Source organism: Oryctolagus cuniculus, chromosome X (assembly GCF_051225735.1).
Source record: "Oryctolagus cuniculus isolate XC-2025 breed Fujian yellow rabbit chromosome X, ASM5122573v1, whole genome shotgun sequence".
In the NCBI taxonomy this organism is placed as follows: domain Eukaryota; kingdom Metazoa; phylum Chordata; class Mammalia; order Lagomorpha; family Leporidae; genus Oryctolagus; species Oryctolagus cuniculus.
In genome coordinates, this window is record NC_142888.1 from 97,275,843 (window position 1) to 97,295,602 (window position 19,760).

A 19,760-nucleotide genomic window follows, 5' to 3' on the forward strand; every position below is an offset into this window, starting at 1 on the left:
CAAGAGCTAAAAACAATAATCATATCCCCAAATGACCATTTCTTTACCATACATTGTTTGGGAAAATATATTAATTGCCACATAGTAGAGAAAACACATGATATTTGTGTTTTTGAGACTGGTTTATTTCACTAAGCATAATGGTTTCCAGTTGCATTTATGTTGATGCAAAAGAAAGGTCTTCCTTATTTTTTATGGCTAAGTAGAACTCTACAGTGTATATATACCACATTTTCTCTATCCAGTCATCAGCTGATGGACATCTGGGTTGATTACATACTGTAGCTATTGTTAACTGAGCTGTAATAAACATGGGGGCACAGATAACTTTTTCATATGCTGATTTCATTTTGTTTGGGTAAATCACCAGTGGGATGGCTGGGTCATATCATGGATCTACTTTCAAATCTCTAAGGAATCTATCTCCAAGATGTTTTCCAAAATAGTTGTACTAGTTTACATTCCTACCAACAGTAGATTAGGGCACATTTTCCCCCACATCCTTGACAGCATTTACTTTTTTTATTTCTGTATGAGAGCCATTCTAAACCTCATTGTGATTTTGATTTGCATTTTCTAATGGCTAGGGATCCTGAGAATTTTTTATCTGTCTGTTGGCCATTTGAATTTTATCCTTTGAAAATTTCTTGTTCATGTTCTTTGACCATTTCTTAACTGAATTGTTTGTTTCATTGTTGAGTTTCTTGAGCTCTTTATAGATCCTGAATACTGAATATTAAACCCTTATCAGTTGCATAGTTTGCAAATATTTTCTACCTTTCTGTTGGTTGCCTTCTCAATTTGTTGAGTGGTGTCCCTTGTAGTGTAGAAGAGTGTTAGCTTGATGTAATCTCATTTCTCTATTTTTGTTTTTATTGCCTGTGCTTCTGGGGTCACTTCCAAAAAGTCTTTGCCTATGCCAATGTCTTACAGAATTTCCCAATGTTTTCCTCTAGTAATTTGATGGTATCAGGTTATAGATTTAGATCCTTGATCCATTTTGGTTTGATTTTTGCATGAGGCATAAGGTAAGGGTCTTGTGCCAGAGACCAAGTAGAAAAGGTTACCACAGCCCTGTAAGGAATGCAATGGAACAAAGATGGGAGATATGGGAAACAGACTAAGCTGAGGCATCACAACTTGGAAAACCAGCAGGGGGCAAGGCACAATTGCTTGCAGGGATGTTGCTCTCAAGATAACAAGTTGAAGGAACTTGTTTACCCAGACTTTCTACTCCCTTCCCCCTTTATGCTCTGGCGGTGGTCATGTGACAGTCTCGTGAATATATGCACTTAGAAAATGATGTTTTTAGCTGAACAGTAACCTGGCCTGACGTCAGTAAGAATGCCTGGCAGATAACTGCAGAAATAAAAGCTCCAGGGCAAGGCAGAGAGGCGTTCCTACTGCTAACTAGAGGATTCCTCTGGCTCCCTCAATTCTTTTGATTATCTCCTGTGTTTAACATTCATCACCTGCCATCCCCTCTTTGCCCTGGAAATTTGCTGTGGGGGACACGGCAAGTGATGCCCAAACAAGGATGAGATCTTGCTATGTTGTCCAGGCTGGATTGCAATGGTTATTCACAGGTGCAATCCTACTACTGATCAACAATGGAGCTTTGACCTGTTCTGTTTTTCAGGGCCCAATGAACTTGTTGTCACACATTGTTCAAACAGAGCAACAAAGTGCCTGTTTGGGCGCCACTTGCTGTAACCTGCACAGCAACTTTGCAAGCTGTGACGCCTTAGGTCAGACTGTTTCCTTATCTCCCCCGCTTCATTCCACCGCATTCCTCACAGGGCTGCAGTGACCTTTTCCCCCTGGTCTCTGGCAATTTTGTTTCAAACTTCTGCATGCACAGATCCAATTTTCCCAGCACCATTTAATGAAGAGACTGTTCTTTCTCTGAACAGCTCATTTGTCAAAGACTAGCTGGTTTTAGATGTGTGGATAAATTTTGGATGTTTCTAATGTGTTCCATTGGTCTACATGTCTATTCTTTGTGCCAGTCCTAGGCTGGTTTGATTACAACTTCCCTGTAGCATGTATTGACGTGTGGTACTATGATGTCTCTGGCTTAGTACTTATTGTTTAAAATTACTTTAGCTATGCAAGGTCTCTTATATTTCCATATGAATTTTAGCATCATTTTTTTTCTAGAACTGAGAAGAATGTCATTGCTATTTTGATTGGGAATGCATTGAATGTGTAAATTGATTCCAGTAGTATCAACATTTTAATTATATTAATACTTTCTGTCCATGAGCATGGAATATTCTTCCATTTTTTATATCTTCTAATTCTTTCTTTAATGTTTTATAATTTCATTGTAGAAATCTTTCACATTCTTTTTAAAATTTATTCCAAGGTATTTAAGTGTTTTTTTGTGGCTATTTTGAGTGGTGTGGATCTTACAAGTTCTTTTCTCAGCCATGACATTGTTTGGGTTTACAAAGACTATTGATTTTTGTATGTTGATTTTATATCCTGCAACTTTACCAAGCTCCCTTATCAGTTTGGACAGTCTCTTATTGGAATCTTTTGGTTCCCTTATACATAGAATCATGTAATCTGCAGACAGGGATAAACTGACCTCCTCCTTTCAAATATGTATCTATTTGATTTCTTTTTCTTACCTAATTCTTCTGTATCTGAAAGTAATGTATGTATTCCTGATTAATTGTTATTTTGAAAAAATATTATTTTTCCAAATTATAATCTTACCATTCACTTTTAAAATATGTGTTTATATTTAAATTGGATATGTTGTAGACAGCATAGAGGTGTCATATTTTTTGAAGCATCCTGACGATATCCACCTTCTAATTAGTTATATAGACCACAATCTGCTAGTCTCCTTAGGTCCAGAGAAGTATAGAATTCTCTGATATGCAATGCCCAAATATCCTTATGTCTGCACAAAATTATCTGAGGTCTTACTGCATTTCTGAAACTAAGGATGAAATGTGGAGTGCATGCCTCTCCTCTGAGACTTAACATCTATATCTTTGTCACTTTCCTTTGATTTCACCTATTTTATTAATTATAATGTTATTTTATAATTAAAATGCCTGCTCTGAGCCATGATACCCCTCTTAAACTGTTTTACTTTGACTGGTGTCCTCAATTTTTCTCCAAGCCTAGGGGCTTATATTTTGAAAACACAAAAACCTTTATTTTGTATTCTAGTTTTATCTTCATTTTTGGAGAAATGATTGTAGAAGTACAAGATTGTATGACTTGTGTGAGAACTGTGGAGTATAAAACGTGATAGCGAAATGCTTTTGCTCACCAAATATTCTAAGAGTTCCTCTACACTTGACAACAACCTTGAGTATACTGGAGCCTTATACATAGTTTTTGTAAAGGACTATAAATAAGTTGTATCACTTCCAGGATCAAATACTTATTTGTTAATACAAAGCATTCTGTAATCTTCTTCTACTACTGCGTGGTACCAATGTGTTGGTACCATAATGGAGCCTGAGTATCCTAGTCCACTGATATTTTTACAATAAAATACCTACGTTGGGTAATTTATAAACAATACTAATGTATTTGCTTACAATTCAGGAGCTGGGCAGTCTAAAATTAATGCCCCTGGAGATTTATTGTCTTATAAGTTATTTCTTCCTACTTTTATAATGGGGCCTTAAAGAAAGCTGCAAACGCTGTGTCCCCAACATGGTAGAAGGCGAAAAAGTATCCAACACACTCACTCAAGCCTTTTAATAAGGGCACAAATGCATTCATAATTACAGAGCCCTCGTGACCTCATTATCTCATGAAAGCATTGCCTCCTAAAAATGTTGCACTGGGTATTAACTTTCAGCATGAATACTAGAGGGTCATAAACATTGAAAACATAGTAGTCCTAAGTCATTTATGGAGTGTAACTTATCTGAAGAATCACTGAAAGAGCATTGTGCATTACAGAAATGAAACTATTTGTAATTTTAAGTCACTGAAGTTTGATAATTTCCTTCTTAATACAGCATTGTTTAGTCTATATTGAGTAATATTAGAAGAAATGACATATGCATTAATATCCAAAAACAATATTTTACACATTAACTACCTGCCTACTTATGTATCTATAAGCCCATCTGCATATACATGCAAACTAATCTTCTGGGTTTTTTTACTTCTAAGATTTATAGCACTGGGTAAAAGACTGAAACACAAATTGAGTGATGGATTAGTCATTTTAAGTTTGCTTAGAGTAAGTTATTCAATGACAATAAGTAAGTAATAGAAAAGTTATATAGAAAATAAAACTAAACAATAAGTACAGAGGCCAGCATGATGGCATAGTGGTTTGAGCCCTTCTTAAAATAATGGCATCTCATACCTCAGTGCAATTTGGATCTCTACTGCCCCACTTCTTATCCAACTCCCTGATAATGTGCCTGGAAAAGCAGCAGTAGATGGCCCAAAAACTTTCACTCCTGCCACCATGTGGGAGAACCAGATGGGGTTCCAGGCTCCTGGCTTCAGCCTGGACCAGCCCCAGCCTTTGCAGCCATTTGGGGAGTTAACCAGCAGACGGAAACTCTGTGTGTGTGTGTGTATGTGTGTGTCTGTCTGTCTGTCTGTACCTGTCTTTCACTGCGTCACTCTACCTTTCATATAAATTAATTCATAAATATTTTTTAACTTTTATTTCATAAATATAAATTTCCAAAGTACAACTTTCAAATTATAGCGGCTTTTCCCCCCCAATAACCTCCCTCCCACTTGTAACCATCCTATCTCCCACTCCCTCTCCCATCCCATTCTCATCACAACACATTTTCAATTATCTTTATATACAGAAGATCAACATAGTAATATTAAGTAAAGATTTCAACAGACTGCACCCACAAAGACATAGAAAGTATAGAGGACTGTTTGGGTAGTAGTTTTACTGTTAATTCACATAGTACAACACATTAACACATTAAGGACACAGGTCTTACATGGGGAGCAGGTGCACAGTGACTCCCATTGTTGATTTAACAATTGACACTCTTATTTATGACGTCAGTAATCACTTGAGGCTCTTGTCATGAGCTGCCAAGGTTATGGAAGCCTCTTGAGTTAACCAACTCTGATCTTGTTTAGACAAGATGCTTCCCATGTAGCATCATTCTCTCTTTTTTAATTCTATCAATTATTATTTGCAGACACTAGTCTTATTTATGCAATCCCTTTGACACTTAATCCTATCTTTTTATCAATTATAAACTTAAACTGATCACTTTGACTAGTGAGAAGGCATTGGTACATGCCACCTTGATGGGATTGAATTGGAATCCTCTGGCACGTTTCTAGCTTTACCATTAGGTAGAGTAAGCATGTGCCAAACTGTACATCTCTTCCCTCTCCTATTCCCACTCTTATATTTAACATGGATCACTTTTCAGTTAAATTTAAACACCTAAGAATAATTGTGTGTTAATTACAGAGTTCAACCAATGGTATTAAGTATAACAAAAAACACTAAGAGGAATAAAATAGTAAGTTATTCCTCAACAGTTAGGACATGGACTCATCAAGACATTGTTTTTCATGGTGTCCATTTCACTTCAACAGGTTTCCTTTTAGGTGCTCAGTTGTCACCGATCAGGGAGAACATATGATATTTTTCCCTTGGGGACTGGTTTATTTCACTCAGCGTGATGTTTTCCAGATTCCTCCATTTTGTTGCAAATGACCGGATTTCATTTTTTTTTACTGCTGTATAGTATTCTATAGAGTACATATCCCATAATTTCTTTATCCAGTCTTCTGTTGACGGGCATTTAGGTTGATTCCATGTCTTAGCTATTGTGAATTGAGCTGCAATAAACCTTGAGGTGCACACAGCTCTTTTATTTGACAATTTAATTTCCTTTGGGTAAATTCCAAGGAGTGGGTTGGCTGGGTTGTATGGTAGGCTATATTCAGGTTTCTGAGCAATCTCCAAACTGCTTTCCATAGTGGCTTTACCAGTTTGCATAAATAAGTCTTCAAAAATAAATGTTAAGTTGATTTGTATTCTGCATAAGTGTCATATTATATAAAAAGATCAGACAAAAGACTAGCAGTAGAAAATGAAGCATTAGGCATAAACCATAACCTCTGCCTGAAGACAAAGTTAAATAGATAATGTATTTCAACAAATCAACTAAATAAAAAAGAAAAGTAGTATAAAGCATCATACATATTGAACCATAGTCTGGTAAGAGTTTGAGAAATTCTTTGTGGTGTTTATATGAAAATTATTAACACCAAGGCCAATATGTTTTATAAGAAAAATCAAAGAAGAAATAATTTAGAATAAATGATAATGCTAAGATGTTTATAATTAATGAAAAATGAGGAGACATGTATCCAGAAACATAAGTAGCAAGCTATTATCACATGATAGTGTACAATTATGAATAATACAAGAACAAATACTTTAAAAAATCACTGCTTTCCAGGTTTCAGAATAGCCTAAGAAAATATCTTACTCTGAGTCATATATTTTAGGAATTAAACAACAATAGGCTTTAACTGTCTAGGAAGTATAGATCAAATATCCCTTATCCAATTGCTTGGGACCAGAAGTGCTTAATATTTGAGATTTTCTTTAGATTGAGGAAATATTTGAATATACCTAATGAGAAACCTTGGTGGTGGGACCCAAATCTAAACATGCAGTTCATTCATATACCATGAACACTTTATATATGTAATCTGAAATCAAGTTTATACAATACTATTACTGCACCTACATTTTGACTATTTTCTGTCAGATGGGGTTAAATTTGGAATTTTTATGTATTACATTATGTCAGCACTCACAACTTCCATATTTTGGAGCATTTTTGGTTTTGATTTTGAGATCATGAGTATTCAATCTGTATTTAAATTGCATCAAATTGGGAACCAGTGTACATTTGTCACTGTATCTTGGTATAAGCGATTTCATCCTTGTAATTTCCTTTCTACCCATGTCAATCCCATTTTGCCTGCCTGGATAGCTATCATTCAGCTTTGAAGATTCAGTACAAATGTATTACCTACTTCCCCTCTATTTTCTTTGATGCTTTCCCCTAACAATCTGTAGATATATGGTTACCAACAATATGACATCAACTTAAAAATAATGCTTTAGAACTGATTCATTCAGAAAAATATGCTTTTGTGTAGATTAAGAGGAATATATGATTTTATAGAACCAAGAGCAAAGTACCTTGGCTGGTTAATAACTCCAAAAATCTTTCAGTTTTAGAAATTTTTTTGTTTTATAAATTGCTTCTGTTTGATGAGTCTTAGGTTACAACAAAGTCATGAAAAATGGGAATAATTGAAGAATAATAGGAAAATATACTTATCAAGTCAACAATTCACTCCAGTCTTTCATGTTCAGCTGAGCAACTCTAATTATACTCACTGTTTTCTATTCAACATGATCATATTAACTATTCAAAATGGTTCTTAAATTGGAAAAATTAAACAACTGGAAATTATGTTTTCAGATGTACCTGCATTTATCAGTAGAGTTGTCAAAACTTATTCATGTTCTTTTATTTGAAATAATTAATTTATCTATAGTGTTCCCAAAAGATAATTTATTGCCATCCTTATCCAAGTGCTGCAACTGTGAAGTTTTCACTTCACATCTCAAGCAAATAGCAAGCCTTAATTTGTATTTCTATCATCTAGAAAATATAGCATCTAAAATTCAAAATCAATATCCTTCTTTTTTGCACATATGAACTTCTACTATCTCATAATCCCCACTCAAACCATCATTGACAGAAGGCATGCAATTTTATGAAGCAAATGATGAAATACTAGAATCAAAAAACATTTTCTGTTTTAAAAATTTCCATAATATTCATGATGATTTGTAATCAAACCACGTATACATGGCAAAATAGTGCCTCTTTTAAACTCTCTAGGGTGCTTTACAGGACACTGAATAGGGATTTTGCTGCATGAAGCCCATTAACATTAATATGATTCATTGGGATAAATCCCTACACACTTCTCTGGAAAGTACTTCAATGCATGTAATTGGAAATGATTTTTTTTAAAGATTTATTTTTTTATTTGAAAGCGAGAGTTATAGGTTACAGAAAGGGCAAGGCGCAGAGAGAGAGACAGAGAGAGTGAGATCTTCCATCTGCTGGTTACAAAAGATCCAGGAGGGAGACCCAGATGGCTGTCCAGGATCTTAGCTTCCTTAGGGCTCCAGACATTTGGGGAGTGAAGCAACCCATTCATCTCAGCCACTCTGCCTTTCAAATAAATGAAGTAATTTAAGAAGGAGTAGAAGAAGAAATACAAGTTTAATGTCAAAAGGAGACCCAGAATTACAAACCAAGTGCACATTTGTCCCGCGCTTAACTGTAGTTTAGACTTCAGATTTTATTCAAGTAAGGATGTTAAAAAGACTAGTCGGCTACTGGAGCAAGCGTGGAGAGATCCCCTTGTGTCCGATCCCGCAGCGCAGCAGCGCGAGCTGTCTGGGAACCTCCTACTGAGGCTCTGTTCCCCACCGCCCCCCACCCCCACCCCCGTCCCGCTTGCACTACTCTCTTCCCGTGCCCTCCTGCTCTGCCGGCCCCTCCCACTGCCTCCGCCCCCCAGCACGCAGACCCTCAGCTAGCCCTCGCTTCAAGTTGACTTCCCCTCGCTGCACATCCAGCCCACCCCAAGGTCCGCGCGGTCGCCCCTCACCGCCCTCGCCAACACGCTCAGCCTGCGTTCTGTTGTCTCCGACCACTCGTTTCTCGCGGGGCCCCGCAGCCTATACCTCCGCTGCCGCCTTCTACCGAACTCAGTGGGCTCCACGCCTCATGAGCACCCAGCCTCCAGGTTGACTCAGAGGCGCCACCATCCCCACCGCCACCATAGCCAACAAGGTTGCCACGTGCCACCACCGTCGCCGCGCCACAGCCGCCGCCACTGCCACTGCGGCCTCTGGCCCTCGACCACCGCCCACCACGGCCCCGCAGCAAATAGGTAGCAGCAAGCGGAAAGCTCTGGAGCTCCAGACCGCTACCAGGTAGGGGTTGGCCTGGGCAGAGAGGGACCTCAGCTACCGAGAAGCAGAGGAGGCCAGTGCTTCCTGGTGCACTACCTTGAAAGACCGCGAGGTGGGTGCCCTGGGCTTCCAGCACGAGCTGCACAGCCACGCAGTGCGGAGTCTGCCCGTGGTGCAGACAGAACGCCAGCTGGCCTTGAGCACCCTCAACAAGGTGTTCGCGTCGCAGTGGCTGAACAGCAGGTGGGTGGTGTGCGGCACCAGGTGCAACAAGCTCTTCCTGCTGGATGTGCACTCGGGCCACGTCATGTGCTTTCCCCTGTTGCGGGACAGGGGTGCCTGTGCTGGTCAGTCCCCAGCCTGGCTGTGGCATCGACACCATCGAACTGAATTCTACCGAGATGCTTCTGGCCACGGGGGGCGAAAACCCCAATAGTCTGGCCATCTACCAGCTGCTCACCCTGGACCCCATGTGCCTGGTCGATTACCAAGGCCACAGGGACTGGATCTTTGCCATTGCCTGGATGAGTGACATCATGGTTGTGAGCAGCTCCCACGATGGCACCATGACGTTATAGCGGCTAGACTCTGACATTTTCAATGACAGTGTAGTCAGGCGCAATGCCATGGGGTTCCCCATGTTTGCCCACATCTGCCCCTGTGCCTTGGAAGGCATCCCCAGAGGCAAAACACCACTGACACTGGATGAGATGTGGCATGCACACTATCACGAGTGGGATATAGAGGTGGGGCAGTAGACTCAGCAAAGATGCCCAGTGCTTGAGTAAGAACGGACCGGGTGACTATAATTGCCATTAACTAAATGGGCACCTAGGAAAAGAAGCTGACAAATAGAGAATGCGAATACTCAGTTCTAAACTGGACATTTCTTAAGTGGTGACACCCCAAGAAAGGGATAGGAGAAACATGAGTGTTTAAATGTTGGGGACCAGGATGCATGAAAACCGATGAAAATGTGAGAGCAGATGAAAATGTGAGCTTTTAGAGAAAGGGCATGAGATGGACTGAATCTCCTTCCTGTAAGGACAACCACAGGAGAGACAGAACTGCAACCAGGCCCTTAATCCAGAGTCCTAGCTCCTCTGTTGGGTGAACTACAGACAGCCTCGCCCCCGCCCCGCCAGGACACGTGGTGGGGGACCAGCAAGGAAAGCCAATTTCATAGTGCAATTATCAAAAAGAGGAAATTAAAATTGATGAAAGAGTATTAACTAATATATCAGCTTCCCTCGAATATTGCAGGTTGCCCAACTTATGTCTTCTTATTATTCTTCTAGATGCTTAAATTGTTCCACATTTGGCCAGAGACTTTTCAAGCCTACTAATATGTTATTTAACGTATTGCTAATAGTCTTTGAGCACTTATTTGCTTTTCAAGCTGTCTTGTACTTACCCTAAACTATGTCTGGAATCAATCACTTGTCTAGGGAACCCTAATTGTTTGTGATAGGTGTAAACCATAAAATATCAGCCTGCTTCGTGTGTTCAATGTGTTTCATGTGTGTGGAAGTGTCCAAACAATGACCACAAACTTCCTAAAAGGTATCCATGTCTTAATTCTCGGGACTGTGAGTATTACCTTATATGGAAATATGTGTGATTAAGTTGGACTTGGAATGGAGAGATTATCTTGGATTTTCCTTGGTCTCTGAACATAATCACAAGTATTCCTACAGGAGAGAGTTGGGAGATATTACCAAAGAGAAGAGGCAAAAGATCTGAGATCATGGAGACTGAGATTAGAGTGATATGACCACCAGTCATGGAACGATAGCATCCACCAGACGCAAAGAATGGATTCGTCCTGAGAGAAAAGAAACGAACACATAACCCTGCTTACTTCATGAGTTTGGCCCAGGAATACTCATTTTGAGATCTTAGTTTCTAAAAATAAATTTTGCTAGTTTTAAGTCACCAAGTTTGTGGTAATTTGTTAAAGCATTCAAAGAAATATATTTTGTTATTACTTATGGCCAATTTTTAGAGGACAGAGTCAGCAAATGTAATTTCAGTAAAACTATGAGTTCATATTGTTACCTCCAATCCACATAAAATATCATTTTTTTCTTCCCTTTTCTCCTACTGAAAACCAAATTTTCCAGCAACATCAATATTTCACTATTTTTTTCTGTCCTTAAATAATTTTAAAGTTAACACACCATTGAATATACCATAATCAAACAGTAAATAGGATATTTAATCCCCTAAATTCTGACCAAATTGTCATGTGTATAAATGAATTGTTCTTTTATTTGCTAACTGGTATTCTGCGGCATGGATGTCCAATGCTTTAATGATTTACAAATTGAAGAACTCGGGTTCTGTTCAGTTTCAGGATATTACTAAGAAAGTTCCTAAGAACATTCATGTATTTGATACCATGTAAACGTTAATTTTCATTTCTGTGGGATAAGTGCTCAAGGGGGTGTATTCATATGTGTGTGTGTGTGTTTATAAAAAAAAGTGTGCTTGGTTTTTGACTTTCCATGTATGACATTTCACTTAATAACCTCCAATTCCATTCAATTTTGTTGTAAAAGCCAGTTTTGTATACTAGTTTTTATAACTGAGTAAAATTTCATCATGTACATATGCCACATTTTCTTTAACTTTTCATCTTTCGATGGACATTAGATTGATTATGTATCTTTTCTACTGGGAGGAGTGCTGCCATAAAACACAGGAGTTCTGAGGCCAGCATTTGGCATGGTGGGTTAAGCAGCTGCTAGGGATACTCCCATCCTATATCAGAGTGCCAGTTCAAGACTTGACAGCTCTGCATCTGACTGAGCTTGCCACTAATGGACCTAAGAGCAGTGAGTGATGGCTCAATCCCTTGAGTAACTGCCACTTATGTAAGAGGCCTGAATGGAGTTCTTGGATCCTGGGGTTGGCCTGGCCTAGTCCTGGCTGTTGCAACCATTTGGGTAGTGAACTACTGGCCGCAGATCTCTTTCTCTGTTACTCTACCTTATAACTCCATCTACAAAATTGGAGTGCAGGTATGTTTTTCATATGCTGACCTCATTTCATGTGAATATATTTCCAGAACTGAGATATCTGGGTGACGTGGTGGATCTATTTTTAATTTTTTTCCAAACCTCCCTACTGTTTTGAAAAAGACTGGAATAATTTGCATTCCCGCCAAGATTGCATTATTGTTTCCTTTTCTCCACAAACTGATCAGCATTTGTTAGTTTGGGGCTTTTTAATAATAGGCCTTCTAAGCAGTGAGATGATATCTCATTGCAGTTTTTGTATGCGTTTCCATGATGCTAGTGATATTGAATTTTTTTTTAATTTATTTGACAGGTAGAGTTACAGACAATGAGAGAGAGAGAGAGAGAGACAGAGAGAAAGGTCATCCTTCCATTGGTTCACTCCCCAAATGGCTGCCACGGCCGGCGCTGCACCAGTCCGAAGTCAGGAGCCAGGTGTTTCTTCCTGGTCTCCCATGCGGGTGCACGGGCCCAAGCACTTGGGCCATCCTCCACTGCCCTCCCAGGCTACAGCAGAGAGCTGGACTGGAAGAAGAGCAACCGGGACTAGAAGCCGCTGCCCATATGGGATGCCAGCACCGCAGGCAGAGGATTAACCAAGTGAGCCATGGCGCCGGCCCCCGATATTGAATATTATTTTCTGTCACTTTTGGCCACTTGTATTTATTCTTTTGAAAACTATCAGTTCAGATCATTGGCTAGTTTCTTAAGTAGTTTGTTATATGATGACATAATTTATGTATAATCTCCTGCTGTTTCACTTATCAAGTAACTAGTGCGTGCATCCGTGCGCGTGTGTGTGTATGACATATGTAGATTATATGTATGTTTATACACAGATAACATATACATGCTTAGGTATAGTTCACTTATTCTTTTCATATTTACCTTCTTGGCAGTTTTGATCATTCACTTGAGAGTTTCATCTTTTCTGTAGACATTTGTAGCTTCTCAGCATTGCTTTCGCTGAATCCTATGTGTTTTGAGTTACTGGGTTTTTATTTTCATTAATATCAATTTTCTAATTTCCCTTGTGATTTCTTTGATCTATTGGCTATTTGGCAGTCCGTCAAAATATCTACTTATTTATTATTTTTAAATTTCTGATTTTATATAATTGTAACACTTCTAAGTTTAATTCTTGGCTTATATAGGTCTGTCCCACTGGGTGCTCCATATGCATTAATGGGGATTCTGCTGTTGCTTAGTGGAGATTTTTATAGATATTTAAATCTACTTGTTTATATGTTTGTTCAGATCACATATTTTGATGTGGATTAACTTAGTTCTTCCATCCATCATTCAAAGATGAGTATTAAGGACTCTATGATTATTGTTGAGTTGTCTAGTTCTATTTTCAGTTCTTTCATTTACTGCTTCTTGCCTTTAGGGACTCTATTACTGAGTTCTTCCATATTTAAAGGTTTCATGTGTTCCTGATGGAGTTACCATTTTGTACCACAATGTCATTCTTTGTCTTTAGTGAAAATTTATATCTTAAAATCTATTCTATCACATATTGTTATAGCCCCTCTAGGTCTCTTTTAAGTGCAGTTGGCATAGCTTATCTATTTCTTACCAACTTATTTAAAAACTTTTGTATTTGTATCTGAAGCGTGAACCTTGCAAACAGCATGCACTTAGGTGATATTCATGGTTATATTGGTTTGTATCTCTTCTATCAATATCTACCTTTTTAAATTTTTATTTAGTAAATAAAAATTTCCAAAGTACAGTTTATGGATTACAATGGCTTTTCCCCCCCATAACTTCCCTCCCACCTGCACCCCTCCCATCTCCCGCTCCCTCTCCCATTCCATGCACATCAAGATTCATTTTCAATTATCTTTATATACAGAAGATCGATTTAGCATATATGAAGTAAAGATTTCATCAGTTTGCACCCACACAGAACATAAAGTGTAAAATACTGTTTTGGTTGAGTACTAGCTATAGCATTAATTCACATTGAACAACACATTAAGGACAGAAATCCTACATGGGGGAGTAAGTGCACAGTGACTCCTGTTGTTGACTTAACAATTTGACACTCTTGTTTATGGCGTCAGTAATCTCCCTAGGCTCTTGTCATGAGTTGCCAAGGCTATGGAAGCCTTTTGAGTTTGCCGACTTCGATCTCATTTAGACAAGGTCATAGTCAAAGTGGAAGTTCTCTCCTCCCTTCAGAGAAAGGTACCTCCTTCTTTGATGACCCGTTCTTTCTACTGGGATCTCACTCACAGGCATCTTTCATTTAGGTTTTCTTTGATTGTTTGTTTGTTTGTTTTTGCCAGAGTGTCTTGGCTTTCCATGCCTAAAATACTCTCATGGGCTCTTCAGCCAGATCCGAATGCCTTAAGGGCTGATTCTGAGGCCATAGTGCTGTTTAGGACATCTGCCATTCTATGAGTCTGCTTTGTATCCCGCTTCCCATGTTGGATCGTTCTCTCCCTTTTTGATTCTATCAGTTAGTATTAGCAGACACTAGTCTTGTTTATGTGATCCCTTTGACTCTTAGACCTAGCAGTATGATCAATTGTGACCTGAAATTGATCACCTGGACTAGTGAGATGGCATTGGTACATGCCACCTTGATGGGATTGTATTGGAATCCCCTGGCACATTTCTAACTCCACCATTTGGGGCAAGTCAGCTTGAGCATGTCCCAAATTGTACATCTCCTCCCTCTCTTATTCCCACTCCTATATTTAACAGAGATCACTTTTCAGTTAAACTTAAACACCTAAGAATAATTGTGTGTTAATTACAGAGTTCAACCAATAGTGTTAAGTAGAACAAAAAAATACTAAAAGGGATAAAGTATTAAATTGTACATCAACAGTCAGGACAAGGGCTGATCAGTCACTGTTTCTCATAGTGTCCATTTCACTTCAATAAGTTTCCTTTTTGGTGCTTGGTTAGTTGTCACCGATTAACAGTGTCTAATTCCTTCAAATTGTCAGGGTTGAGAAATTACTATTTTTATGTGACTTTTGCAATTTTTCTCCCTCTAAGTCTACATTATTGACTGATTTTTCATTTGATAGATATTTTCTAAAACAAAATCATAATTCTTCATCGTATATGTAGCTTTGTAATTGTCCCTGAGTATTTCGATTATTACTTTAATACAAACAGTATCGAATTATACCAACTTTATTTCATTGTGATACAAAAATCTTGTTCTGATATGCCTGTTTTCCTTCATTATCCATTACATCATTACTATCATACACATTTCATCTTTATTGATAGGCCCTTTAAATCATTTTTTACTGATTTTTCACATGTGTCTTTTCAATGTGATAGAAGAAAAGGGGTTTCATACAAAACCAAATTTATGTTTAATTTCCTAATTTCCTGTGTATTTAATTTTATGGGTGTTTATCCCTTTACTTAAATTCTTATTTATCTATACTGTTCATCTCAGGCTGAAAGGTTCTTTCTAATATTACTTGTAGGCCTGGTCTGCTAACCATGACCTATTCTTCTGTTTACTGAAGCATATTTTAATTAATCTTTGGTTTTGGAATAGTTTTGCACATACAATTCTTGATTTATAGCCACCCTCTCCTTCTTGCACATTAAATACATAATCTCAGGTTTTTTTTTCCTAGCTTCAATGATCTGGTGAATAATTAGCTCTTTTGTGAAGAGTTACTTATTTCTAATGAATTGCTTTTCTCATGTGGCATTACATATTGTATCTTTGATATTTAATTTGATTGACCATGTCGTATATGAATATGGAATACTTTTAGTTTATACTATTGAAGCTTGTTGAGTTTTTATAAATGCAAAAAACAGATAGTAATTTTTCATAAACTTTGGGGGTATTGACCATTTTTCTTCAAGATTTTTTGAATGTCTCTCTTCTGTCTTTCTAGAACTCCTATTATGTAAATATTTATGATAGCCCCTAGGTCTCTGAGGCTCTGCTTACTTTTCCTCATTCTTTATTCTTTTTCTTACTCCGTCTAGATTATCCTAACTCAGTTATCTACATCATTCACTCAATGTTCTGATGTTTAATTTCTCTTGTGTATCTCATTTCAGTTATACTACTTCACAGCTCCAAAATTTATATTTGGCTCTATTAAAAATAATTTGTTTGAATTGATAATCTCAACATAATGGGATAGTGTTGCTAACATACTTTATTTAAAAATTATATATTTATTTGAGAGGAAGAGAGACATAAAAGAGAGAAAGATCTAGAGAGTCATAATTTGATGCTTTACTCCTCAAATTCTTGTAATAAAATAACTGGGAGGAGGTCAAATTCTGGAACTAGGAATTCAATTTACATCTTTCATGTGGGTGATGGAGACTCAACTTCTATAGTCATCACTACTGCCTCCAAGGACATCCATTATCAGAAAGCTAGAATCAGATTTGAGAATTAGGAGTTGAACCTAGGCACTCCAATGTGTATGGCACTAAGCTAAACAGTTGCTCAGCACATTCTTTTAATTCTCCACATAATTCTAGACATGATCATAATAGCTTATTTAAAATCTTTTTTGTTGTTGGTTCAATATCTCTGCTTCCCCAAGGTCATTTTCTATTGACTATATTATAATTTGCATATGGAACATACTTCCCTGCTTCTTTGTATATTTCATCTTATTGAAATATTGAAATGCAGCAGTTATGAAAATTAGATTCTGTTTCTTCCAAAGTTGATTAGTGCTGTTACTGTTAGGTCATATTTATGAAAAATATATGTTAAACAGAATTATTTTGTGTTTGTGGTCACCAAGCTCTCTTCTTATATAGATTAGTGGTCTGCTAACATTGTTATACTTATTTACGTAGACTCCTTGAACCAATAACTCTCCCAGCCTTTGATGAATGCCTCTGTATATATGGTTCAGAATTTCGCAGCTCAACTTTCTTCTCATTTTCTTGTTTTTAATTGAATATTAATGTCAGCTAAAGGTGAGAAATCAGGGACCTCTCAGGTCATTCTTAAGCATGTACATAGATTTTATCACACACATCTATGCTTGTAGAGCTTCAGGGCATGCCAGATTTTCTGACATTCACTCATGGATACTTTGTTCCTCAGTTTTCCTTGTAAATATTTTTCATATCCCCTGAATAACCTCAACTGAAAGTGGCATCTCAGGTAGTTGTGATGGTAAACAATTGCCTTTGACTTTTTTCAAAACAGTGGACTGGAGCTAACAAAGCTCTGAGTCAGGTCGAATAAGCAAACAGCCTTAATTATGGAGTTTTATGGGGATAATCCAGTTCAAATAATTACTATGATCAGAATGTGAGTCTTTTGAGGGTACACTATTCTGTTCCCATATGCTGGGCTTTTGGGCCCATGTGGGATGCCGACGCTGCAGGCAGAGGCTTAGCCTGTTTCACTACAGTTTCAGCCCCAGTTTCATTTTTTATTTAATTGTGATGAATAATTTTTCACCAAACCCCTTTTCTATATATATACTTGCAATATTATTATTGTTCATAGCAAGTAATTCAAGTCTATTCATGCAAACAAAATATAATTTATATAGTAAATAATGTGTTTCTTTTATATTTTATCTTTGAATTTACTTCTACCAACTGTGTGTGTCTTGATTTATGATATTTCTGGTAAAAGACTTGTCATTTCCTCATTTTGTCTTCATTGCCTTTTTAAACTATCTAGTCCTAATGAGTCTGTAATGGAGTCTTGTTCATCAAATGCATAAATATTGTCACTCTATAAATTCTTACACATTATTGTTCAGTGCTAATTCTGAGAATCAAAATATAAATTATATGATTTTTATGCAGAAAGCAACAAATGACAAATACTTGTGATGATGTGAGTAAAAAAGGTGCCCTGGCCCACTCTTGGTAGGAATGTAAACTGGTGCAGCCACTGTGGAAGACGGTATGGAGATACCTCAGAAATCTGAATATTGACCTCATATTATCCAGCCATTCCACTCCTGGGAATTTATGCAAACGAAAATAAATCAGTATATGAAAGAGTTATCTGTACCCCCTGTTCATTTCAGTATAATTCACAATACCTAAGATATGGAATCAACCCAGATGTCCATCAACTGTTGAATGAATAAAGAAATTGTGGTATATATACACTATATATATATATGTAAAAAAATGAAATCCTATCTTTTGCAATAAGATGGACACAATTGGAAACCTATATACTTAGTAAAATAAGCCAGTCCCAAAAAAAGATAGATATCATGTTTTCCCTGATCCGAGGTAACTAATAGAGTACCAGAAATGTAATGTATTAGAGTGAAATAGACATTTTGAGATTCAATGATTGTTTATAGCCCTTGTCTCTTCCATTGTTGAACTCTTTTACTTAGTTTAGGGCTTACTATATGATCATTAAGTAAACTGAAAATAGATCTTTGTAAAAATTAAGAGTAGGAGTGTGAGAGGGAAGAAGAGGAAGGAAGGATTGGAGTGTGGACAGGAGGGAAGAAGGGGGAGTGTCACTATGTTCCTAAATCTGTATATATTAAATTCATGAAACTTGTATAACTTAAATAAAATTTTAAAAAGAAATTATCTTTAGTGATGGAGTAGGATATCTCTAACTTTCTGTATCTCCTCCACCATTTTGTACCAATTACAAAAATTGTAATAAGTACTTGAAAATTAATCTCTAGTCTAAAAAACTACTGAGAATTTGACTTGCTTAGAAATGAAATTTGTCATTTCCGTTTTCTGTACTAAAGTTCGTGGAGGTACAGGATTCCTCTCCCAGGGTATTCTCTTTGTGGCAAAAAGGACTTCCTGTGGAACATCCTTATCCCTATGGGGATTTGGTGAACTTTCATTTTCATTTCTTTCTTTTTTTTTTCTTTTTTGACAGGCAGACAGTGAGAGAGAGAGAGAGAGAGAGAGAGAAAGGTCTTCCTTCCATTGGTTCACCCCCAAAATGGCCACTACAGCCGGCGCCTGTGCTGATCCGAAGCCAGAAGCCAGGTGCCTCCTCCTGATCTTCCATGCAGGTGCAGGGCCCAAGCACTTGGGCCATCCTCCACTGCACTCCCAGGCCACAGCAGAGAGCTGGACTGGAAGAGGAGAAACCGGGACAGAATCCGGTGCCCCAACCGGGACTAGAACCTGGGGTGCTGGCACCACAGGCGGAGGATTAGCCCAGTGAGCCGCGGCGCCGGCCTCATTTTCATTTCTTTATAATGGGCATAATTGCTCCAAAACATTTTGTATTTTCTAATACACTGTGAGTAGTAATTGTGTCAATCGAAGAAACCTAGATGATTTTAGGAGCTGAAGAGTTCATTTATTTAAGGACATTAGGTAGTTCACAGTATTTGTGAGAAACTACAGGCTGAGAACAATCCCGAAATCAAGTCCACATCATGCTGCAGAAGTGCCTCCTCTGGACACCCATGCTACAGCCTGCACTTCCTATGTCCCTGACACTGGTGCACCAGGGCTTGCCACCACCCCTGTGATCACTACTGTTTGCCCCTGAAAATCAGATGCTGCTGCTGTCAGCACCAACATCCATCTTCACAATCGATGTGGGCAGTCTCTCCTCCTTTAATTTAACATGTGGAGGGGATGCATCTGATGTTTGAAGCCTGTTGTACTGCTTGTGTCCAGCACAGGAAAGCTGAGAAATCCAGAGTCTGACATTTTCATGTTTCTAGTGGGAGCAGGGAAGGAACTAGGTTAGGGTATTCGTCAAGAATTGGAGAGTTATGAGTAGATGCCCAAAAAGAATGATTATT

The 19,760-nt window shown here is 38.0% G+C and overlaps 1 pseudogene; it reads left to right on the top strand.

Annotated features, from left to right (window-relative positions):
* The window catches only part of LOC103352001 (DDB1- and CUL4-associated factor 12-like protein 2), a 44,036-nt pseudogene extending 35,413 nt beyond the window's left edge, over positions 1-8,623 (top strand).
* Positions 8,624-19,760: the final 11,137 nt, after the last annotated feature.